The sequence below is a fragment of the Aptenodytes patagonicus genome, chromosome 3 (assembly GCF_965638725.1).
Source record: "Aptenodytes patagonicus chromosome 3, bAptPat1.pri.cur, whole genome shotgun sequence".
NCBI lineage: Eukaryota > Metazoa > Chordata > Aves > Sphenisciformes > Spheniscidae > Aptenodytes > Aptenodytes patagonicus.
In genome coordinates, this window is record NC_134951.1 from 47319998 (window position 1) to 47345845 (window position 25848).

At 35.9% G+C, this 25848-nt stretch overlaps 1 long non-coding RNA gene across 2 annotated transcripts in view; it reads left to right on the plus strand.

Moving 5' to 3' along the window:
- The window catches only part of LOC143158996 (uncharacterized), a 153790-nt gene that overhangs the window by 32062 nt on the left and 95880 nt on the right, over nucleotides 1-25848 (plus strand). For both annotated transcript variants that reach the window (XR_012995088.1, XR_012995089.1), the window contains exon 2: nucleotides 21034-21211. This is a non-coding gene — a long non-coding RNA (uncharacterized LOC143158996). The remainder of the gene's footprint in view (nucleotides 1-21033; nucleotides 21212-25848) is intronic.

Consider the following 25848-nt stretch of genomic DNA (forward strand, 5'->3'; position numbering starts at 1 on the left):
TCTGCTTTTGGTTTACTTAAAGCAAGTCACAGTTTGGGATTGGCTTATCCAAACAGCAGCCTTCAGGAAAAATAGAAAAAATGAGGAAGAGGGGGGAGGACTAGTCTGATGATGTAAACAATACTTGTGTTGCCATATCCATTCTGTGTGAGAGTTCAGTGGTTAGAGCATTCAGCCCAGATGTGGGACATCTTAGCTCACCTTCTTCCTTTGTCTCAGGAAAGACAAACTTACATTTCCTACTCTCCATGACAATAGTTTTACCACATGGACAGAAAGTGATTTTGCTGTCTGCCGGCATGAATATTTAAGTGTTTCATGTAAAGCTGAGTAGATGCATGAGTTCAACAGTGTACTTCATAATATCTCCTTTTATTCCTCATCTTAACTAGGGCAAAGAATCACTTTGACCTAGGAGGTCTCACCTCTCTTTGGAGTATCTTGGCCGCCGAGACAATTATGATGCAAGTTTTTTTCAGTTTTCCTGATTACTAGTTAAAAATTAGAATTTCCTATTTTTGAAAAAATATTCTCACATTTGTGTTCTTTCTCTTGGTGAACAGTGAATATTTAAGCATTTTTAAAAAGGTAGACCTTAAATAATTTTTAGAATATGATTTAATGACTTTTAAACTTATTTTGAAATACAAATACGCCATCTCTGAGAACTTCCCTTGTAGCTTATGTCAATAGTACAGACAGACATTGAAGTGAAGTTAGAAAATTGATGGTGTTTAAGATAAAGTTATGTATGTTGTGGCAAAATATTACCTTTCTAAAAGACAGACTCAAATGCCAATTACAAATATTTCAGTCTTTGCAAAGGAACAATATTTCCCAAGGAAGAATGTGACAGGTGTAGATATAGAACCAGTAGTATTACGGGCCTATTTTCAGTTGTTTACAACTTGCCTAAGTTTGAGAATTTGAAGCAAAATTTTATAAGCTGGTGTCTGCCTCAGCTAGCTTGTTACAGTCATTACAGCTATAAAGGCCCAGTCATTTCAGAGAATGGAGAAAAAGAAATTAAAAAGAAAGAAAAAAAAAAAAGTTGATGCTATTTTCCATTTCAATACTTCATTGCCCTTGTGCTTTGACTTGGGACTAGCTTCTACATCAGGAATATGACTTGGTTGCCCAGTTGAAAAGGTCTCTACGCAAAGCTTCCACACTTGGTTCTCCCCTCCCCACTCCCCTCCTTCAACATTTATTATCCTTTGAAAAACTGTGGTTTGTGTGCTCAGTGTATGTACAGTCAGCAGTGACTTCCTGGAACTTAATTGCTAATACTCTGTCATCACTAAGCATGCTTGATCCTCTCATAGTTCGTAATTGTAACAGATGGCAACTGAATATACTTCCTTCCTTTGCATCTCCTACATCTCACAAGAGCTTGTGCATCAACCCCAGACATTCAGTTGTTGCATCACTGCTAGCACCTATGCCATTCCTACTTAGCTACTGAACATGCTCCAGACTCAGAATAAATCTCCTTCTTAGTGCAGTTCTGAGCCAGAATAGCAATGGGGCATTGGAATTGGGAGTTGCAATGCAGTTCCTTTCAGTCGGGCTGTTGCTAGCCCTAGCCTGGCTGCTGGTGCTTGGGTAGGCCTGAGGTTGAAAACAAAGCATCTGCTGAGACTGAGACTTAAAAGAAAGAGAGAGAAACTGACTGGAAATTGGAGGATGAAATTGAAAGTAATTGTGAAAAAGACTCTTTTTGGAAGTTGGTTTTAGGCTGAGAAGCTGAAACTGAGAGATGAGAGGGATAAGAGTTTCATTTGCCTATGCATCCACTGCACAGATGAATGTGAGAGAGGAACATGCTTTCCAGCAGGGTTTCACAGATACTTATGACAGCAGAGGACAAAACATCCAGAACCTTGGTTTCGATTTCAGGCTTTGGAGGAAAGTGTACCAGTGTGGCATGGACTTTTCTGCCCAGTCCATCTCAGTTTTCCTGGCATCTCCTGTTCCACCCATATCATCTTGGCCATGGTTCCTTGTCCCAGTGTCATCCAAAATTTTTATATCCCTCACTCACTCCTGTGGCTTCCCATTATGGCCTATTTCTCATCATGACCCACAGACCTGATCTCTTCATGCGTGCAAGCTTCCTATCTCAGTCAAATCTCCTTTCTGCTTTGCATACACAGTTCCAGATTTCCTGTGTAGCCACTCCAGTTCTTACTTCAAAGACCTCTCCCAGTTCCCAGTCCCATTCATAATCATGTCCAGTCTCACCTTTTTGTGACATCTCAGCAAATTTCTCTCCCTACCCTCCGTGTGGCAGAGGCTTTCTGATCTAGTATGGGTACTAAAATAGGATGAGTGTTTATCTCAGTCCTCTTCTTGTTTCTTTTTTCCAGTGTTTGCCCAGCTAGTCTTAGGTTTCTCCACATCCTTTGCCTCTTTGTCAGAATGCTCTTTCCAAACTCCTTTTCCTGTCCATCCACTACATTTTTCCTCGACCAGACAGTCTTGAACTCTTCGCTCCCTGACAGTTAAGCGAAGTCCAGTGCTTATTCCCAGCCCACAATCTGTGTAATTTAGATTAAATATGTACATATTAAATACAGGTCTCAGTTACAACTGTATTTCAACTTTGTTGGCCCGTTGTTTGAGATGTAACCTTCTGCTTTCTGCGTTGCTCAGTTTTGCTCTGTAGACTGAATTACTGCATTTTCATGCCACTCACTATCCAAGTCTTCATAAACTTAATTATTTTATTTTTACAATCTTCTAGAGAAATGAAGGGGGGAAGATAGTGGTGTTATCCATATAAAGTAATTCAGGATATGCAAATTGAAAAAACTTAGAACCTAGTTTTTCAAGTACTTAACATTGCTGTATATTAACTTCTGTATGTTAAAAGCGGAACTCCTGTGGATTACATTTGCAGCTATGTTACCAGCATTTCTGCAAAAGATATTCAAGAAATAAGTTGGGACAGGATATGTGGGGGCACAATTAATGATGCCTTAGAAAAGCTTGGTTTAAGAGCCTTATCAATGTTATTAAGGCATGCAGCAGGAGGACACAATCCAAGTTTTCCAGGGAAGCTATCACCTGTTTTGATTATGATACCTTCTTTTCAATTGTGCAGTTGTTTATTACACAATTCCCAGGTGCTGCAGCAAATGAAATAAAAATTCTACTTACAGTCATGGTCTCCTATCAGAGCAGATTCATCCTGGGCATTAAATGAATCTGGAGTTTCCTGGGAAAGAATAGTGGATGTTCATGAAGTACCTCAGTGGTGTTATTCAAAAGTACAGGGAGGCAGAATTACTCCTGGATTGGTGTATATAAATCTATTTTGAATGTTTAATATGAAATACCACTAGCATTATATTAATTTATCAAGGTAACTGTGATATCTGAAGTTGAAATGTTCAGCTGTGGCAAATAACTACTTCTCTGTTATAAACATAAACTTTGGAAAAGTATTAAATGCTAACAGGACATAAAAAAATAAATATAGTAAGTGGTACACAGCAGAGCTGGATGGTTCAATATGGATGTAATTTGGATGTAATCGTTATAAAAAATCATCTGCTATAGTTGGCTGATAGGCAGGGCTTTGACAATAAACATTAATTACCTGAGGTTCTTCGACTGACTATGGCACCAACAAGCATGCTTTGGCATACAAAGTAAGTGTGTTTACTGGCTACCAAACTCTTATAAATGGAAATGGGTATAACTGACATTTGGGCCTCTATAGACCTGAGCCACCTCTTTCAACATAAAAGGAAGGATTTAATAACCAAAATATAGGTGTCTAGTGCTATTTGAAATGCCCTACCACATTTAACCTAGCCTCTAGCTGTTACTCCAGAAAGACTCAGATTTCCTCTAGTCTCATGTCTGTCAGTCCCAGGTCTCAGATACCCTAGGTGTCTGAAATGTCACTGGCTATGTTTGAGCCACTGAGTCATAGTTCTGTATTCAAGATGTATATTTTTGATCTAATTTGTACAGATTTTGGTCTGGGAGTGATACTTTCCCAGAATACCCTTCAAGGCTTAAATGATTTGGAGCTCAGAGATCTCCTGAATTAGAGAGATTTTTTTATTACGGATTTTTATTTTTAGTAGCCCTTGGTATATTTTTTTTTTCCCCCCATGAATTTTTTTGATCATTTTTTGAGTGAAATTTAGAATCCATGATTCTGTGGCCAGAGGTATAATTTAATGCCTTGTTTGAAGGATTATCTTCTTTTTGTTTGTTTCAAACAAACATACTTCTGTTAGGTATTTTCCTTTATTGTTTCCTACTGCTTCTGTTGGAAGACAGTTCCTGTTCACCTTCTTAATGCCACTTGTAATAGATGGACTTTGGTATGTCCCCATCTCTTTTCTAGGCTAAAGAATCCTGGTCATTCTTTGTACAGAAATTGTATCAACTTTGATCCATTCTTTGTCCTTTTCTGTACCTTTTCCAATTATATTGTGTTCTTCTTAAGGTAAGAAGGACCACCAGAATTATACACAGTATTCAGACTGGAGCTGTGCTATTAATTTATTCTGTGGCATTGTGTTTTTTGTATTCCTTTCATAGTAATTTGCATTTTCTCTTTGCCTTTTTTGACCATTGTTAAGCATATTCCTGATATTTCCAGGGAGTATCTGTTATAACTCCAACGTCTTACTATTGAGTTATAATACTTCAGAGCCTATCACTGTGTATGTAAAGCCAGAATTATTCCTCTTTTGGTCTATCAATTTGTATCTGTCTATGCTGAATTTCTGTCTCCCTCTTAATTGCCTAGTCACGATATTTGAAACAACCATTACCTTTACTATCAAAGTGAGCAAACTTTGTAATCTTTCAGACTTCTTCCAGATCATTTATGAATCTGTTGACCAGCACAGGTCGCAATACAGATCTCAGTGGGACTCTACAGTTTTCACAGTGAAAACTGACAAAGTATTCCTACACAGCTGGTTCCAGCGGGCTCTGCAATGGACCCACAGCTGGCCAAAGCTGAGCCCCTCAGACAAGTTGGTGTCACCTTTGTGATAACATATTTAAGAAAGGGCAGAAAATACCAGACGGAGAGAGGAGGAGGGAGCAAAAAGAGTGAGAGAAACAGCAGAGGCAACATCAAGGTCGGAGGAGGAGGAGGAGGAGAAGATGCTCAAGGTGCTGGAGCAGATATTCCCTGCAGCTTGTGGAGGACCCACAGCAGAGGTGATTTCCTGACGGGAACTGCAGCTCATGGAGAGCCCACACTAGAGTGGAGAAAAAGTGTGAGAAAGAAGTAGCGGTAGAGAGGAACTGCTGTGTACTGACTGTAACCCCCCATCCTCCTCTTCGCTGCTCAGGGATGCAGAGAAGTCTAGAGGGCAGGAGTGAAGTTGAGCCTGAGAATGCGGGGAGGAAAAGTGTTCTTTTAATGTTTGTCTTTTTGTTTCCCACTACCTGAATTACATTTTTATTTTAATGGACAATAAATTAAGTTAATTTCCCCCCAAGTTGAGTCTCTCTTTCCTGCAACACTCATTGGTAAGCAATCTCCCTGTCTTTATCTCAACCCACGTGCTTTCTCATTCCTGGGTTATCTTTCTGTTTTCACCCCAGTCCTGCTGAGGAGGGAAAGTGAGTGACTGTCTGGGTGAGATTTTGACTGTTAGCCAAGGTTAACCTACCTCACTACCTTTGCTTTCTCCTTATTACTCATTATTAATATATACAGGTATTTTTCTGAATGGAATTGCATGGCAATTTTTTTTTTTTTTTAAAGCAGTTTGATAAGCGACCTTGTTGAATGCAGACTGAAAATTTAAAAAAAACCTCTCTGGTCTATATACACATTTACTCCTTTAGAAAAAGCTAATAGATTTGTGAGGCACAAGTTTATGTAAAAACAAGTTGTTCTCTATTATGTCATAGTTATTAATTTCTCCAATGGTTCTATTTTTTAGAATATTAGCACTTTAGTTAGTATGGACATTGTTCTTACTTGCCTGCTTCTCTGCTGGGCTCCTATCCCCTTTCAAAAATCCATGTTGTGTTAGATATTTTTCAGTCCTCTAGTGCCAAACAATTCAGACTGAGGTTTCATAACATGCTTAGTTATGTTATTCTTGAATCTTGTAGAAACTTTTGGCAAATATCAATTAGTAGATTGGAAGTTTGTTACTTTCTGTCTTGATTGTTTGGGGTTTTTTGTTCTAGAACTTCTTCCAGAACTTTGACAAGTTTCAGAAATTTTGAGTTTGAGGTAGACCCTTTAAAATGTTGAATGTAAAGAAAAATTCTGGTAAGCAAAACTATTCGAACTCTTCAACAGTGATTATGGATCTAAAAATTAATTAGGTTTTTTTGCTGTCTTCTTTGAGTGTTCTCTAATTCCTACAAGCTCTGTGTCATTCTCCCTGCTCCTCATCTAGTTGAAAAGGCATTTGTTATTAGATTTTCTGCCTTTTGCAAGTTATTCTTCAAACTTTTGGTCTTCCTTACTGTATTTTTGCACAAATGATCAGAGTTTATGATTTTTTTCTATTTTACTAATTTGAATACAATTTATTTTTCTGAACGATAACTTCCTATATTATTCAGTTGGTATCCCTGAATATGCTGTAGTAGTCATAACTTTTTCTTGGTCTTTTTGGTCCTTTTGATAGTGGTATTCATTTGCTCTGACACTTAAATACAAGGCCTTTAGTTTCTTTAATGACTGCAGGTATTCTACCCCTTTTGATGTCTCCTGTTGTTTCTTTTCTATAAACCTAATTTTTATATAGTTTCCTGTTTTGAAATTAGTAACTGTTTGTTTGTTTGTTTGTTTCTGCAAAGCTGTTGAAACTAAATATATGATGGTTGCTGTCAGCATGGCTCCTGGAAAGTAATGCTGTGAACTACGTCCTGCATGGTCAGGACAAGAATTACTTCTCCTTTTGGAGGTTTTGCCAGGAACTAAGTTACAGGAACTAAAAATTAAGTGTTATAATCATGCACTAATGTGACAGCCAGTTATCTACTGGAGATTAAATGAGGTGTTCCCATTATTATTTTCTGCCTTTGCATTCTCAGTTCATGCGTGGATTCCTGATTCACATAACTTGTTTATCTGATTTAACTCTAAAACTTCTGTAACTTTTAACAATAAAACTCCACCAAAACAACCAGTCTTTCCTATGTACTTTGGTGGTAGTGTTCACTGATTTATCTTCTTCCATCAAGTTTCTGATATAGCTATAAAGTAAATTTCTTATTTGAATCTAAGTGGTTTAAATCCCTTATTTTTACTCTTCCAGCATTTGTATAGAAACATAGATATTGTTTCACTTTTATGTTCTTCGTACTCTATTGTGATTTTTCTTCACATTTTTATTTGAATTTTACTCTTCTATCTCAGATTTTGAGGTTTTGTGAAGAAGTAGGGGTTTATGCAGAGTTTTTTATGAAGCAACTCTTAAAAGATCTATTATCCTGGATGCTTCCCTTGCAAGGGATGCAACCCTTGTTGATTTTCCTGGAGCTGGTACGTTTTTAAAGTGCAAGCAGTCTCATTCTGTTTTGACTTTAGAAAAAGTTCTCTTGTACAGGTTCTGTCTGCCACCAGTTCTTAATGTATCCTTCCTCCTGATGTCATTTATTCAGGCACGTGTGGAGACTTCCACTCTGTCTGAGCCAATAGCTGGTACTGAGAACATCTCAGAGAATGCTGCCATGGAGCTTCTGGTATTTAGTTTCCCCCAGAACTGCAGGCGTTTTCCCTTTGGACTGTTCTCCTGCTCTTCTTTGAGTCGCTGAGGGTCTCTCAGGTCTGCTCGCATTGGCTCCTTCCTGGCATTGGCCCTGACCGGTCACTGCCCTCCTGCACCCGACAGCCAGGCCATCAAGCGGCACCTTTGGATGTCACAGACTTATTATCAAACTGCAAGCTTGATAATATGCAAGCTGACTGTAATATGCCATTCCTTCCACTAAAAAATCAATAATAATCTGCCTTCAGATTTCAGTTTGGGAAGCCCACTTTTCATCTTACAACCTTTATTTCTACAGTTCGCTAGTTATATGATAGCATATTTTCAAGGTGGGGGGTAAGTTTTCTATATAAAATGTATGTATACAAAAATGTAGATGATTGTCAATAGGTGCTGTTATTTGAACTATATTAAAATTTATATTTTGAGCAAATGCTGTTCCAAATAAGTGCTCAAACTGTGATAATTTTAACTATATAAATTCTTGGATAGATAATCCCGTTCTAGTTCTTCGATTAAACAAAGCTCACCTAGTATGCAGTTTTCTGGAATGAACAAGTGTCCATCCCTCGGTTTCCTGTACCTCTGCAAACGTAAAACAGATTGGGGCTCCCTAGTTATTCTCTGCTTCACCTAGCTTCTGAGAAGCAGTATATAAATGAAGGCAGTCATGCAGCTATTCTAATGAATACTGGAAATTTTATAGGAGCCATCAGATGTAGGGCACAAAAATGGCTTAAACCCATCTTCTTTCCCCTATTTTCATTTCTGTCCCTCTACTGAGATATTTATAGTTATGGGTAACACAGCAATATCCAGGATATTTTATGTAGTTCCTGCTGTTGTATGATTTATGATGACATTCATCCCCAACAAGCTCACATTTATATGCACTGTTCTTTACAATTAACTTGTTTGACAACAATATCTTGGTTTCTGGGTTAATATAGAAGTATCATCCCTTGATAATGTAAGTAAAAGCTCCTAATTATATATATTAACATTTTGTCTGACCAAATCTGTATCACTAAGGATGATCAAACATGACAGTATTCCAAACATGGCTGCCTGGTAATCCATCAACATTTTTTCCCTTGATTGTCATGTAGTAGAATCCTCTTAAATTAAAGTATTATGCATGAAAATTAAACAATATTCCTGTTTATCAAAACATTACAGAAAATGACAGCATTTTAACAAAAAGCATTAATAGAAATCTAACACTTTCTATACTGCTAGATATATGAAGGTAGGGATAGGGTGAAGATAAATCACATACTATGACGCTGATAGTGAATACCAGCTAATACCTGTCATCTATGGTAAATAGGCATTAAGTGTATCATTTAAACGGAATTTTCACCATTGTACACTCTATTACTTTACTTCAAAATGCACTGCTCTGATTCTTCTATGGCAATCATCCTAGGGAACAGCATGCATGTGAATTTCTGGTATATTATACCTCCCGTGGCATATAATGGAGTATGTGTGGTGCCAGCGAGATGACAATATTCAAAAGAAAAGTTCATGTACACAGTCATAATAACAGAGTGGTCTAGCAGGGGAAATCTAGACTAAATGGACAACTGTTTTTATAAAATCCTGTGAAACGTGGTCTATGACAGTACTTCAGTCTTCATTTTATACATTATTCTAGGTGGTACATCTTATTTTGTAGATAAAAGTAGAAATGTGATTGTACTGTCACTGAGATACCATTTAATTTTGTTGTTGCTATATGGTACTGTACTGTAGGAATAGTGCATTACCTTGGAAGGGTGACTGCGTTACTACTTAGAAGAAAATATTACTAAAGTAATTAAATTTAAGCATCTTTCTCTAATCTTTTCTTTCGGTTAAAACCATAGACTTTGACTATTAGTTGACAAGTTCAATTATACCATCTTCAGACTGTTGCTCCATGAAACATAAAGATAGTTTTACTTGACGTAACACAGTCTGCCTGTTTCTTTAATGCTTGTTCCCTTTTCATGCATCTGTTGTTTGGGCTATGATACAGTAAGCATTAGAAAAATACCCAGATCTCCTTTTTTTGTTGTTCTTTTTTTTTTCTTTTTTAAGAGATAAGAGTCTGTGAAAGTGAAAAGTATTCCAGAGTGAGTGTAAACATTTTATGATTTTTTTTTTAAATAGCAGCATTATTGCTAACTTTCTCACAGTGACTTTGAAATGTACACGTCTACATTTATATGCACCAATCAATAAGCACAGTATGGACAGGGTAAAAAAAATATATTTTCACCCTGAAAGACTCTCCTCATTATATTATAACGTCTTTAAAGTAAGTCACATGTTAGATCTAAACTACTTGACAGGTAGCCATTTTAAAGACATTTATGAATATAATCAATGTAATTCTCAATAGTTACATTTCTAATAACCAAGTTGCTGATTTCATGTTCTTGTCAAGATAATTTATACATATACACCATATGTTCTGTGAAATTTTTCTTTGGCCAGGTGAGCATTTAATCTTCCTTTCTCCCTAAAGGAATTATCCACATCCCTGAAATCAGAGGATCCTCCACTTACTTTTCCCTTCTGTCAGACCTTCCAGTCTTAAGACCTCAAGTCGTAATGATCATCTTTTCAGCAGAGGGCAACATATGACATTCTCAGAGTCCATCAATTCCACTGTTTAATTGGCTGTAGAAATCACTGTTGAGCTAAAGGTGATTTTGAAGCACTTCAAACTCTTCTTGACTCTTAGGCAAGATTCAGATTTTGGTATCCTTTATGATTGTATAGAATATTTCTCAGGGGAATGATCTGTAGTAATGAATCTATTAAATAAAATGAAAGTTGTTTTTCCTTTTTTTATTGTTATAAGAAAGCAATACTTCTCTGGTTGGAATTTTCTTACTAATGATAGTAAAGTTTGTAGAAAAGACTGTTTTGCTCCAATAAATTGAATAGATGCTAAAAAGTTGCATATCAGGTAGTTCTTAGTTTTGGTAATCTTAGGCCCTTGTCTTCATAATAATGGTAAACCTATTAGGGGAAGAAGGGCTTGGCAAACCATTTGCTATTGGGTATCAGACAACCTAACACTCTGAGCTACTAATTCTGTTTTACAATCATTTCAAAAAAAGCAGCAGTTTATTTTTTAACACACTCTTTTCCCTTACATTTTGTATAGAAAAAAGAATGAATTTACATCCATGTTTTAATATTCACATTCTGATTTTTTAATTATATTGTGTAGTTCATTTTCTAAATTATAGACAAATGATACAGTTCATGCACTAAGTAATCACCTAATATCCTGCAGAAGCTTCAGGATGATCCTCACCTTTCTTATTTTTTACAATCACATTTTCAAGTATTCTGTATATGGAATCCTTTTTATTTATCAGACCAGGTGCAAGTTATGCTTCCAGTGCAATATGTTTAAATATCTTTGGTTTTGAGCAACTGGTTAGAACAGGTTCTTTATTAGCCTTAGGATATGACTTTACTGCCTTGCTCATTAGATGTAAAAAAGGGTCTTCCATGGAATGTCCAATGAGATGACATTCCTCATACTGATGGTGACGCTAACATAAATTTGCTCTTTTTTATCTGCATTTTTAACTAACAGTTAATGCTTTCTGGTTTACATAAGTTCGAAAGTTCTCAAAATGATGATTCTTTTTGCATGCTGCAGAGGCTTATCAATAGATTAAGAAGTTTAACACAATTTTTATAATATCACACAGCCTCTGTTTTCTGGAAGCTATAGAATCATAGAATGGTTTGGGTTGGAAGGGACCTTTAAAGGTCATCTAGTCCAACCCCCCTGCCGTGGGCAGGGACATCTTACACTAGATCAGGTTGCTCAGAGCCCCGTCCAACCTGACCTTGAATGTTTCCAGGGATGGGGCATATACACAAAACTGTATGGAATGATTGATTCTTTTCACCTTGGTGGTGGAATAAAATAAGAGAAATAAATGTTTTAAGAGCTGCTCTAGATTTTTTTGTTTGGTAACTGGGGGGGAATATATTGTTGTGTTAGTCGTCTTAAAGTTCTATTTTGGTGTTAATTGAAGTGTCTGTTTTTCACAGAAGGGAAGAAAATTTGTAGATGGACTATCTTTTATTAAAACTTAATGCCAACAAGCGGCTTGGCAGTGACAATGAATGCCCAAAACTCAAATGTAGAAAACGTTTTGTTGCTCTTATGTTTCATACTACCATGAGCATTAACATGAAAGAGGTATTTCTGAGTTACTTTAAAAAAAAAAAAGTAGTCATTTGCAACTCTAACTAGTTAAGCTGGCTCTGAGTTAATTGAGTCTTTCTATAGAGAAGACCAAAAATCTGTTGACTCTAAGGTAAGGGAAAGATAGAAATTTCTAGAAATACATGGTTGACATTTCAGCCAAAACCTTGAAAGAGGCTTGGATTAGCTCACACTGTTTGGAGGGCTGGATAGGAGTTTGTTGGTCTAATAGCAAAAGGATTTTGTTCTAAGCACTTAAGTTGTTCATCTTAGACTGGGTATTAAGACCGCTGGGCTTCATGAAAATATACTTTTTGGATATGATGGTTAAGTCTCTTGTGAAGTTACATTCTAGCCCCTTAAAAACACTTAAAGCATGACTCAGTCATTTAAGTGTTTTCTCATTGTTAATATAATCCTTGTTTGTACAGTTCCACTATGTGTCCTGTTTATTTCTTTTTTTCATACATATATAAACTTTCAGGTATATTTTATATATGTTAAATGTGTAACATTAATTTGTCTGGACCCCCTTTTTTCAATTGTTTCTTGTTCTCATTTCTTGAAGGAGCATAGTCAGGGGAGAAGCTATTCTTTCTCCCCTTCAGTATCCTCAGATATCTGTATCCTTTTCATAAGAGTTTTTGCAGCCTTATTACTGACTAGCTATGAAGCACACAGAAGTGAGTGTGACAGCCTATGTAATTTAGAACACTTAATTTATCTATTATATCATCCATTGAGTGATAGCATAATTTCAGCAATTTTAAGTGCAGGATAACCACCCAGTGAGTGGTTAAACCTCTACAGTATAGCGTGTCTGAGATATGGTTTGGCAGCTGGAATTTACTCTCTAAAAAACCCCAAAAGATCTCTTGGAGGACTTCGGCTTGGAATGCTTCCTGAGCGCAACCAGTGTTTGTGGTACTTCAGTAAAGAAATCTTGGAGTCTTCAAACTATTTTTTTCAACATGTTTGAAGTGGTTATGCCTCTGCATACACTGGGAAAATGTTCTCCTAAACCAAGAGTTTTGAGCCATTCCTCATCTTTCCTGACCCTGAGGTTAATAGGGATTCTGGAAGTCCTTTAGAACAAGCTCAGGAGTTCGTTGAAGTTATACTGGGTAAAAGATTGTCTCAAGACTTTTTCTGCATTTTCTCTCAATTTTGTCAGAGCAGAGAGAAGCAAGTGCTTAATACCAGGTATAGGTTTTCCATTTTCTAGAATGGTCCTATCACCATCATAATTAAATAATTTTCAGCTATCATTTAAGACCGGTTTAAGGTTATTTCACAGTATTCTAACCGTTGCAAGCGGCTTAAGCGGGGGCTTTGCATTAGTTTTGTTTCTGGGAGTGAACACTCTTGGCAATTAAAGAGAACCTTGAAGTAGGATAGCTATATGAGTCTTATTGAATTTTGAATTCCAGCTTGCATAGCTATGTCACATTTGCTTTAATCCAGAACAGCCACTTCATCTCTGACCTCTCAGCCCTGCTGCTCAAGGGAAACATACAAAATACCTTCAAAAGATAATTCTGGAACTAAAATTCATAACTCTACTGGGCACTAAAAACCATGGACTCAACAGAGACATTGGTTTTATGGCACATTATATTTTTTGCCACCCCAGGATAACCTTTCCATGCTGCACAGACAATAAATTACTTGCGTCTCTCTTGCTCTCTTTCTCTCTGTGTCCCATAGGAGCAAACAAATGTATTGTCTTTCCCTTTCTAATATTTCTCCACCCCATATTTATGAACTATCTTATCTTTTAGTTAATTGAATTGGCAAGCTTGATTAAATTAAAATCAGAGCAATTGTTCTCAACTTTTATTTAGTTTGGAAGATTGCTAATTCTACTTCAGATTGGAGGAAAGTCTTGCATGCCTGAAAGCTTGTCATTTTCCCCTCAAATATTGCATTTAGTCTAATAGAAGATAGTAACACTTCTTATAAACTGTACATATTTATGCTGTTAGAACACATGGCTAGAGTAGTACCACTTAATTCACAGTAACGTGCTGATTAGGTACAACTAATTCCTCCCTTTTGGTTCCAGAAGTTTTATAGTAGTTCAGTTTTTTCGTAAACAGTTTGGCCAGTCCAAACTCCTAGGTAGCTGTGGTTTTGTATTTTTAATATTTTCTGTTTATTATTCTCATGTTATTGTGCATGTGGTTTGTAAAACATTTTGAGATCGATCTGGCTGAGGAGTGGTGTGTAATTGTCCTGTTTCTTATTTTCCAACAAAAATAATAGCAATTAAAGGAACAAAATGCACTCGATCATAAATGTCCCTGTTTTCAAGATTAAACACTATCTACAGAATTTGCTAATTTCTGAAGTTTCTTGGTGCTCAGTGATGTCCTCTGAAAGTGTGGTAAACTCCAAGCTGTATCAGTAACTGAACTCTATTCAGTTTCTAATACAGTCAATAGTGCTTTGATAAAGCTGGAAAATGCTGAAATGCTGACAGTTTCTAAGGTAATCCTTTAGAAAGTGGTTGCCAGTACCAATACATTTTAAAACCAAAAAAATATTGCTCAGCATAAATGCAATAAAATGATGTGTGCATTATTACATACTCTTCACTTCAGTGATTCTTCAGTGAAAAAAACAAAATCAACAGCACACACTGTCTCTGCAGGTCTGAGACATCACAGGAGATGCTTCTGAATACACCCTCATGGTTTGGTGCTTATTCTTAGCTGGGAGAAGCAATGCCGTAAATTCGGATCTTGCCTCTGTCTCGTGTTATAAAACTTCAGTAAAATAAATGAAAGAAAACAAAGAAGGTACAGTATCTGGACTCATGGCATTATGATGTACCATCTGAGTAGACAACACGAATAGCCTGCGGCATAGATCAACTTTAACTGTGGTCTTGTCACATTTCATAAACTGGAGCAAAACTGGGCTTGGTCAGCATATGATACAAAGCCTGTAAGAAAACTGTTCATAATTCAGAAAGCAGTGCATGTAGTTCAGCTGTTTTGCGGTGTTTCCTCAAAAACTAAAGAATGTCTCACTACAATTAAAGGGGATCATTTTTTCTCAGTGGAAGAATTGGAAAGCCAATTCTTTTCATTAAAAAACCCCCACCCTCAGTGTTGTTTCTTCTTTTTTTTTCTAGTTAGATTTTGTTGTTTTATAAAGCAACAGACACTTCTGACGAAAAGTGGAAATTTACTATTGCTTCACATATAATTGCTTTTTTTCCACATTTTTGCAAAAATTTCTGGTGGTAATCACTGTTTTTTACCATTAAATATGATTGAACCATATTTAGCTTCAATCACCTTAAGAAATTTGGGGTTACATCTGGCTATTTTTCTGTGTGTGACTGTAAACACCCATATAGTCTTTTTTTTGTGTGTATGGGCCTACCTAGCAAAATTACAATTCAGAAACATAAGCGTGCATTGTGTAATAACTTCAGGAAGCTACTAATTTGTTGTAGGATTTATTATTCATATTTAGAATTTAAATTGAAATCTCTGATGCAACAAACCCAGAACACTCTCAAGACTAGTAACTGTAAAACATGATGCTCATCTGCTACTGACCCTGTAGAAAAGATTCAGTGTTATTGCAAAATACTCTTTGTTGTGACAAGCACTTAATGATAGAAACACTACTGCTGTAGCATTGGTCCTAGTTGGTCTACTGAGTAAAGACCTGTTACAAATCCAGTATCAATCCTCTACCCTTTTGTTTAATACAGAAACCGTGGTGTTTTTTTTTTTTATTATATTATAGCATCTCATACTCCTAACCTAAAACCAGAATAATGGTAGAGTTGTTTGGTTGGGGTTTTTTTGTTTGGTTGGGGTTTTTTTATAATTAGATTCAGTTAATGGAACAAGTATGCAGTTTGCAGTACACTGTGGAATAACTTCAGCTGCATTTAAAAAAAGAACAAAGCCTGACAACATTACATTTTGTAGTAGCTACTGACTACCCAGAGAGAGGTGGCTGCAATAAATTGTGTGTTTAATTGATATTGTGTATTTAATTTATATTTTAGTTTATCTTAATTATATCACACATTATTAAAAATAAGCCTATTCTGTTTTTGCATATGTGTAGTTTAGAAATTTTTTAGGTTTTCATTCATTTTGTGGAATTTCAGTTGCACAATACTACTGTATTTGTCACACCAAGAGGAAAAAATCTGTCCTTTCCCTCCCCCCAGTAGAATTTAATAAAATTATGAATCTTCTTTCTTGATAGGTTAGGTGAAATCCTGTGTTCTGAAATTAAATTGCTTTCCAGTGTATATAAGTAAAGTTTAATCTTTACTGTTGAAACCAAAGCATTTTCTTCAAAATTCATTATTGGAAAAACAGAAGATTAGGACAGGTTGAAGCACTGACCTGTATATGATCGGTCCCCTCATATAACATTAATCATGGATGTCACTAGTTACTAGCCCTCAAGAGCCCACTTTAGGATATATTGTATTTACTCTGGAAGTTGAATAAAGGCAGATACAGAAGAAGTGTTGTATGCAATCAAGCATATGTGAGTTTATTATTATAAGTTGTGGATCCTGACTACTTTCAGGCCTTTAACTGCCCTTCTTCCTAGCCTCTAAAAATACCTTTCACCCTCTAGTCACAATTTACACCAATAGTCTTAATTTGGAGTTTTTTAATGTTGGATTTAGCAAAATTTTATTAATGTAATATATTGTGTGTATGATTGACTCATGCTTGGGGTTTTCTTAGCAGGGTAATTAGAGTAGAAATGTTATCCTTTGGCAACTTGCTAATATCCTCATGGAGGCATAAATGGGGTTGGAATCCTTCCATCCACATCCATTGCTGTTTGAAGGAACCCGCTCACACTCTCGAAGTACCAGGCTTTAACTATCCCTGTGGCTGAGTAGGTGGAATTAAGACACTTGGTTCCTTTGTGTTTTCCAGTTTCAGTGGAACAGCAAGATTTGGAACTTAGGATTTGGTTCCGGGCTGTGGAGAAGAGCTAGTCTGGTTATAGAGTCTTTTGGTTTGTTCTTTACAGCCTGGTTATGTTTTCCTTGTTACTTGTTCTTTCTCCTCCTTTTCTCTTTCAGAGCTAATATCCTTGCCCCAGGTCTCTTTGCCCAGATAATCTTGGTTGCACGCTGGTGGTTCCTTGCTGGATTTGTTTCTCTGCAATCAGCTGTTCCTGGATTCTGTATTTCTTTCAGTTCTCCTCTAATCTGTCCCTTCCTAAATCATTCATATCTCTTCATCTAATGTTGGACCTTTCCAGACTCTCTATCATTCCTGACTCTTTTCTCTAGTTCTGTTTAACCAATTGTGCTTCAAGTCACTTGAACCAACTAGCTTCATATCAACTGAGGTCCCAGAGAGTCCAGGTATGCAAATAATTTGTTTCAGTCTCTCACTCAGTCCCTGGTATTGTGGTCCTTTTGTACCCTCTTTTGCTTTCAAGCAATAGTCCCACTGCCCTGGCGCTCAGTTCCCAGTTCTAGTCGTCCTAATCAGTCAATCCAAGGCCTGTAACATAAATCACCAGTTTCACTCATGCCCAGCAGCAGCCCCTTGCTGTCCGTTCTCCCATTCTACTGCCACCCAGATCCTCCTCTGTCCAGTTTACCCTCTGTTAGTACTGCCTTTGCAGAGTGTAGGTGGGACAGTCTCTTTGTTCTCCCAATATAAAGATTGGAACATAGGGAAAACCTGCATTATGGGAGAAATATAGGATCAGTCTTGGGATGAGGATTACTTTGTGCAGGTGGAATCTTTCATGATTTCAATTTTCAACTGTTACATGCCTCTGCTGACCTTGTGACTGCAGTTTTCAAAGCCTTATTATCTTGTCCAAGTTTGGGTAAATTTTCATCTCATGCTGAATTTAAGCCCCTATTCCACATTATGGGTGAGACCCAAAGGTTTCCACGAAGAAGTAGATAGGTAAAAATAATGCATTTTCCCCACTCACTCTGTTTTCAGGAGCTAATAATTGGGGTGAAACTACACCTGTTTTGGTTTGCTTCAGCATCATGATAGCAAAGGTGTCCAGTTATTACTTGTACCTATGAAATATTCTTTAAATTGTTGACTTTGCTTTTGAAGGTGTGTTTGAGTGGGTTTACCAACTCCACTTTCTAGGATGGATTTGTAATTTCTTGGGGACCAAGAATCCAGTCAATTGGTATTTTTGTGGAAAGGAAAATTATTAAATGTATAACTTTTGTGAAAATATACATTTGCAGGATTACCATCTGTTTTCAGAAACAGATATCTAAATTCTTACCAATTGTAGAGGGTTTTTTTCTCCAGTTTGTCAATCAAGTGTTTTTTAAGTATCATCTTGATGTCACATACAGCTAATTTTATATTGGTGGTTGAAGCTTCCTATGTGAACAGCAGAGGCTTTCAGTGATTATTGTTTCCCATTTAATCTCCCAGCATTTTGTTTTCCAGTTCCAGTAACAGTTAGCATAAGCCACTAGTATATAAGAAATGTCTCTCAGACATGTTTGCATTGTGTTGTCTGTAGAAATTTTTTTTTTTATTTTATTTCTTTTTTTTCCCCAGAAAATTGATTGGTAGTCAAAAAAATTAATCTGCAGAGTGGCTCCATTCAGGTCAGGTCAAATTTGCCAAACCTGTCAGCTTGAAAAAATGAATAAGTTCTCCAGAGCTCTACTTTAGTACTAGCAAAATAGTTTGATTTGAAAAGCAGTAAAGTGAATGTCAAGGAATATACTATCAGAAGAGAGAAGTATCTCCAAAACACTTTTACCAATACCACAGGTGTGAGTCCCTTACTGAAAAATATGGTGCTCTACCCTTACATCGCTCTGCAGGGGGATGAACCTGTGTTTTTCTTTTCCTAAAAGAATGCTCTTATGATCTAGGGTGTTCTAGGTAGACTGATTTTGATCTTTTGTTCTGGAAATGTTTTATTCTGTATGAATTATACAGGGTGGGTCTACATTATCAATTTGGGTGTTTTTTTCTTAATTCTCTCTGCAGCCCCAATTCCTCTGTACACTCCTCAGCCTTTGGCTTACTCTAAATATGGGCCAACTACATTGCCCTAAGCTGGCTGTGGAGATCAAAATGGCTCTAGACTGCATTAGAATTGATAGGAAGAGACCTTTGTTGAAATCCATTCTGAATCATGTTTAGAGTAGACTGAGCTTTAATGTAATTTTTTTTTCTGACTCAATCACCATATAAGTAAATAGCTCATATGAAGTAGACCTGCATTAGTAGAAGAAACACCAAGCCAAATAACCTTTATCCTCATGCATTGTCCTGGACAATACTTGATGAAATTTTCATCTTCTTACAGGTAGGAGCCAAAACTTAATCTTCCATAATCTTCATGGCTTCCTTTCCATTGATTACTGGGCTTCATTTCATAGGGCTGTAATCTGATTGCTTAGCTAGATAACAGAAATAAATTACAGTTCTCACTACCTCAATCCTTGGTGTTCCAAAAAACACCATGTGGAAAACCAGTAGTGTCCCTACTACATATTTAACTAAGATTTGAAGAGGAACTTTAGAAATCTAGACTGCATATGTCCGGCCAAAAAAAATCCCCCACCTTTATGAGGCTCTGTCTATGTTTCAGATAGTAATCAGAATCCAGAAACACTCTAACGTAATTGGTAGGGATTCTTATGATAGGCTTTACTAGGCCTTTTCAGAAGTATCTAGCTGGTAGGATCTCATTCAAGATCTGATTTTTATCTTTAACTGTGCAGATACCTTAAGTATATTTTTTCAGTCTGGCAGTGTTTATTAAAGGTTGTAGGTTTGTATTATTGTGGACTGCAAGATATGAGATAAACTGTTTTTTTCTGTTGCACCTTAATTTGCACCTAATATTAAAAAGAGCTACTACTGGGTGTGGGGGTGGAATTCAGTCACTGGCTGCTTTGCGTTAGTTCTTGGACTTCCAAGAAGGATGCAATTGAAAGACATGGCTTAGGAGACAGATGTATATCTTCAAAGATTGGATTGATACAATGGTTTATTTCTACATATTTGTATGGTCCCACTGATAAGTTATATCTAACTGCTGTTTTAAATGACTATTTGAATAATAATTGCTGCAAACGTTGCAAGCATATAAATGAACATGACCACCTATAACATGCAAAACTATATTGTCCCATCCATTTCAAAATTAATTTTTAAATTCTGTTATTGTACAGATCTTAACCAGGTACATAAAAGAATGGGAACATAGGTGGAAATGTTAGTTGGATTTCTACCACTGTTTGCACCTAATAGTACATCTACTTAAAAGATACCCTTGTTGTTTCATCATGGATGAAACACCAGGATATCGCTCAGGATGATTTTGTTACTTGCTGCTGTCATATTTTTAAAGCCAGGATCTAGTGCCTAAGAGTTAGCATTTACAGAATCAATTTTCAGCCAGGTATGAATATTGCCTAATTAAGATACCTGTAGTACTTCTCATATGTGTAATCTTGACTTTGTCATCTTTCTAATATTCATTTTTCTAGGCAATATATGATTAGATCATAAGACTCTCTTATAAAATGATATTTGATAAAATATATTACAGAAGGACTTAGAACATATACAGATATTTGGATTAGCGGTTGTTATTAAAATTACTATACAAGTGGCAATCTTCCATTTTGATATCAAACATTGAAATTTTTCAGAGAATGCCATTTGACCTTCAGGTCTAGTGAACAGCTTGAGATTAGCAAATCACTGAATAAAACTAGTGAAACTTATATAATAAAACAGGAGTGGAAAAAGGAAATAATAACTAAAGCTGCAAAATAGTGTACATTTTTATTTTTGAATTTGTATGAATAAAATCATAACTTTGCTTTTAGATACTGTCAAACAGCATAATACTCTTAGCTTCCAAAAATAATATGTTTTGGTTTACTTTCTTCTTTTTAGTTTAATATTGCTACTAAATAAAAGATTGTAGGATTTTATTTTTTAACCAAAGAAGGGGAAAATAAAATACAGCCACCTCTGGGTAAATTCTTATGGTGAACAACAACAGCAAAAGAAGATGCTTACACTTTTATCCCTTGTGGATTTCTTTTTAATATTTCAGAGCAATGAACATGTGGCTGTTACTATCAGCACTGGTGTATTTGTGGCGATGCCTATCAACATCCACCAGAGAGCAGGGCAGCTCCAAAACCCGCATCTTTTATGCTGTGGAAATTGATGGAGACAGCAACACAGCCAGCTTCTTGGCCAAACAACATGGAATGCAGTTCATTTCAAAGGTCAGCGCATATTTAAACTTGCTTCATTACTCCCACCTTTATGCTTGAAATTTTCATTTTTTTAAAATCAGTTTACCTAGAGGTTCCTTTAGAGACAGAAAAATGAAAGTGCTGAATCCTATTTTCATTTGGGGATATCAAGCTTTTTATCAAATTATAGAGGTGGCGTTTCAGAATATTTCATATCTGATCAGAAGGAAAATCCAAAAATAATTTTCTCTTTATTCAGGAGTCTTTCAGGCACTGGGACTGTTTTATTTATTACTTAATATTGTGCTCCAGTCAATCATTTTGAATTCAGACAGGAAAATGGAATTTTTATTTTTAAAAAGAAAAAATCCTGAGGAAAAATGCTATTGGAATAAAGCAGATTTCATTATTTTTAAAAATACAAATATGTCTTTTCTTCCTCTGCTAACTATTTTATTTTCCTTTAACCACAGTGCATTAATATGAAGACATATATTAAACAAGGATCTTATATGAAATCATATATTAGTTAATTACAGGCATTTTATTTCAGGGCATTTCTACAACACACATCATTGAGCTTGAGGAATTATGGCCTTGTAACACAAACAAGGAAAAATCTTTTTCTTTCTTTGGACTAGTATCTCAATGCACATATTTTCTGTATGTGTGCCATGTATGTGTGTGTAAACATGAAGTATGTATTTATATTGCATTTAGCTTTATTTTAACTTTCTATCGGAAAAAGGTTATTCCTGAAGTGTATGTTAGTGCTCTGGAACACAGCCCAAATAGAGGAAACGCATTAATATCTTTCAGTTACAGTTACTGGTCTATAAAACTGGACATGTATACCAGTGACATACAGTGTTAAATTTTCCTGTTGCTTCTAGTTTAGAAACATCTTGTGTGGGTTAAAGTAGATCACAAATAAATTATTAAAACTTTTAATATGTTAATCTGTAGCAGCCTCCATTCATTGACCTGAAAGTTCTTTGCCAATTTTAATAAATTAAGCCTTGAAGTGCTCCTGTTGCTTTTATCTCTACTTTTCAGATGTGAAAAGCAGAGGTAGAGTAAGTAAAACAATTTGTTCAAGATCCACACAGGAAGTCTGTGGCCCAGTGAGAAATGGAAAATACATTTCTAAATTTTCAACTCCGTGCTCTAGCTGTAAGAAATTATCCTAAGAGAGAAAATGTAATCAGCTTATGAAGAAGAGCCAGTGCGTTATACATACCTCAACAGCCACTATGGTCTACCCTAGTCATGAGAATCACTGAAGGGCTCCAAGGAAAACTGCACCCAGTTTTCTGTTAGAAGAATGACGATGACACAGCCTTCCCAATGTGTCACCCTTAGTGTATAAATATTAAAACCACCACAGACTGTTATAATGAGGATGTTAATTAAAAACACCCAACAAACAACACTGAAGTATTAGACAGTAAGTATTTCTATAAAGGGTGACTTCAATGATAGGGTTGCTAAAAAGGGTTTCCTCACGTTTTGAGTAGCACAGAGGTATTTTGTACAAGGGGAATAGATGACAGTTTCTGTTGCTACACAATCTGGGCACTATTTATAGCTAGGTTGCTGGAAAAAAATTTGGTAGTATAACAGAGCCAATCATACTGTATTCTTTGTTCTGTAATATTTATCCAGGAAAACACCTTTTTTATTACAGTGATTATGAATAAGAAAAAGCAAAAGATGGAAAGAGAAATGCAGGAGACATAGGAAGGGTTTTTCCCCTGGCTTCTCTGTGAATTTCTGGTTTACAACCTGTTGTATAAGCAGCAGATACCTTTGTTAGCATTCTCATTTCCAATATGAAAAAAAAAAGCTTCTGTGATATTTAAAGCTTATGGTCTTTAAGCTATGAGGAACACTGGTAATGTATTAAAGATTCAAATATGATTAAGCTTAATATTTTTTCAAACTTTTTGTTGGCTTGTAATAAGCTTACAGCATGTGCTATGTGATAAGACAAGATGATACTAAAACATTATTTGGAAAAATAAACCTGTAAAACGTGATAAAACTTGTCGTCGCTAGAATTCCTGGGTAGTTGGGAGTATTAGTAGTATTGCAGTTAGGAGTTATGCTCCTATTTTATGTTCCCATATGACAAAGCATTTGAAACATATACTTAAGTTCAATCCTTTTTCAGAAAAAAAATCATAAACATGTGCCTAAGTTCCTTTGAAATAAATAGGATCTAGGCATATGCTTAAGTGCTTTGCTGGATAAGGCTGGGCTACTGAATGGGGCTCTTAGTGAAAACACAGTTTTGTATGAGAAAAGTGACATCAAAGACTGAAAATGCTATCTTTTAAATATGCTACTGTCACCACAGGAAACAGGCTCCTGTAGAAATGGTAATTATGTGTAACTGTGACATCCTTGCTTCAGCATGTTAGTTGCAATTTAGAGTTGCAGTTTAAAGGCATAACTTCCCTTTGGCATAAGTGTACATTTTTACTATGATACGGTGAATAAAGACAGTGAGTTAAGTGTGTTACTCTGGAGTGCTTCCTCTCACTACGTGTAGTTACTTATTAATATGCAGATGCTTGGCAACAAAGTAGGAAAATAGTAACTATGAAGACGGCTACCAATTAGGTATCACACTGGATTGCACTTCTTCAAAGTATAACTCCTGAATGACATTTAGTGTATAAAATCCAAAATGTTAAACTCTTCACATTGATTGCAATACTATTTAATTTCATATTCTGTACCAGCTAACTTACCAATAGAAACAGTGTAGGTGAAGAGTTCTTTTAAACCTTACTATTATGATTTCTCTTAAACTTAAAACCACTGACTTAAAGTTTCTGTAATTAAAACACTCATTAAATACTGTGAAGATGCCCACAGTGTGTAGGAGAGTCTCACCAGTTCTAACCTAACCAAAATATTTTGCAAAGAAATGCTTACTTTGGTTCTAAGTTTTGCATTTCTAGGTGATAGCATTGCACTCAGTAAAGATTAGACAGCAGATATTAAATATAGTTATGTGTCAGAGGTATACATTAGAATCAAATGTATGTTAGGATTCTTTGACACAGTTGTATTTTGAGTCAGCTCAATTCCTTTATTTTTATCACTATTGTAATGTAGACTGCACGAGTCTTGTCTCTATACTGCAAAAAGGACTTTTTATTGTACTGCTAGGTGGCAGGAATAGAGGATATAGTGCCAGCCACTTCAGTTTCATTCTCTTGTTTCCTTCCCCACTATTTAAGACAGAGGTTGTAGAGAAGATACAGACTTTATTGCATTTCTTTAGGCTTAGAGGGAAGGAGGTGGTAAAAGAGTAAAACTTGAAAAGGGAGTGCATGCACACCAACTGTGGGTCATCAAGAACAATGTCTTTTTTTGGCTGTATAATGCCTCATCCTTACCTCAGTGAAGTCAACAGAAAACCTCCCATTGACTTTCAAGGGAGTGTAGAAGAAGAAATGTTTCTATGTAAATGTATCCAAGTAGCGAGTATCACTAGTACTTAAACTGTGTGAGACACTCATAGGAAAATGGAGTGAAAAATTGCAGACTTGATCTCAGTCTTACAACCTTCCAAAGCAGGATTTCTTGTATGCTATTGTACATTTTGCTCCTGTGCAGCAGATACGAAAACATGAAGAAACACTGGGGAAGCTCTGCCTAAAATCTGTTCATTTAAAGTAGTAAGGCTCTTGCACAAATAGTTTTAATTGACAGCTCTTTTAGCTGAGATTTTAAAGTGAGCACCAAGTTTCAATGGTTTTACAAAAGTCAGACAAAAGAAACACATCAACTTTTTCTATGTGTGGATTTTATTTTTATTTTTTAATTTGGATTAGTAAAAGTTTTGCGTTAATGGTGAATTTGAATCTCAAAGTGAAATTAGGAAGGCTGGGTAGTGGTGGAAATCAAGTTTACTGACAGTTATATTACTGATGCATTAATTGCTGAAAAAACCCTGTTTAATTGCTGAATCAGTTTTGAAGATTTTGATAAATTCATACACATATATATAAGTATACACATAAGTAAAATGCATATATGAGTGTATGCTTGGACACACCCCCCCGATACGTACTTATCCAAGTGTATAAATACAGATATGTTACAAATTTCATTTACAGCAGAGTTTCCTAGCTATATCGGGTATTTATTTTTCATCAGCAAAACTCTGAAAAATATTATATAAAAGGTGCATGGTGTTTGAGAGTTATAGCTAAGAATTTGTTCTTGATAATGCACACTGGGAACACCTGCAGTGAAGTTCAAGGTCTTGATATTCCTAAATTTGTATAGAAACTCCAAACAGGTCTTGGATAAAAAAAAAATGAAATGAGGATTTGAAATGAATTATTCTGACCAGGAGTCAAAAATTGATTGTGTGTCTGTATATATATATATTTAGAAGGCAAAGTCAAGCTGGGCAGCAAACCCCACTTTTAATAAAAATGGGTTTAATGCAAGTACTTTCTAGGAATGAAAACAAGATTGCTGAATGACATTTTGACTGTAAGGTTAGTTTCATATTCTCTCTCTCTTTCTTTTATTTTTTCTTTCTCTCTCTTCTTTATTCTTGCCCTTTCTCTTTCATTCTCTCTTTCATTCTCCTCTTTGTTAATTTCCTTTTTCAGTCTAGAGAAATTTTTAGTGATTTCATG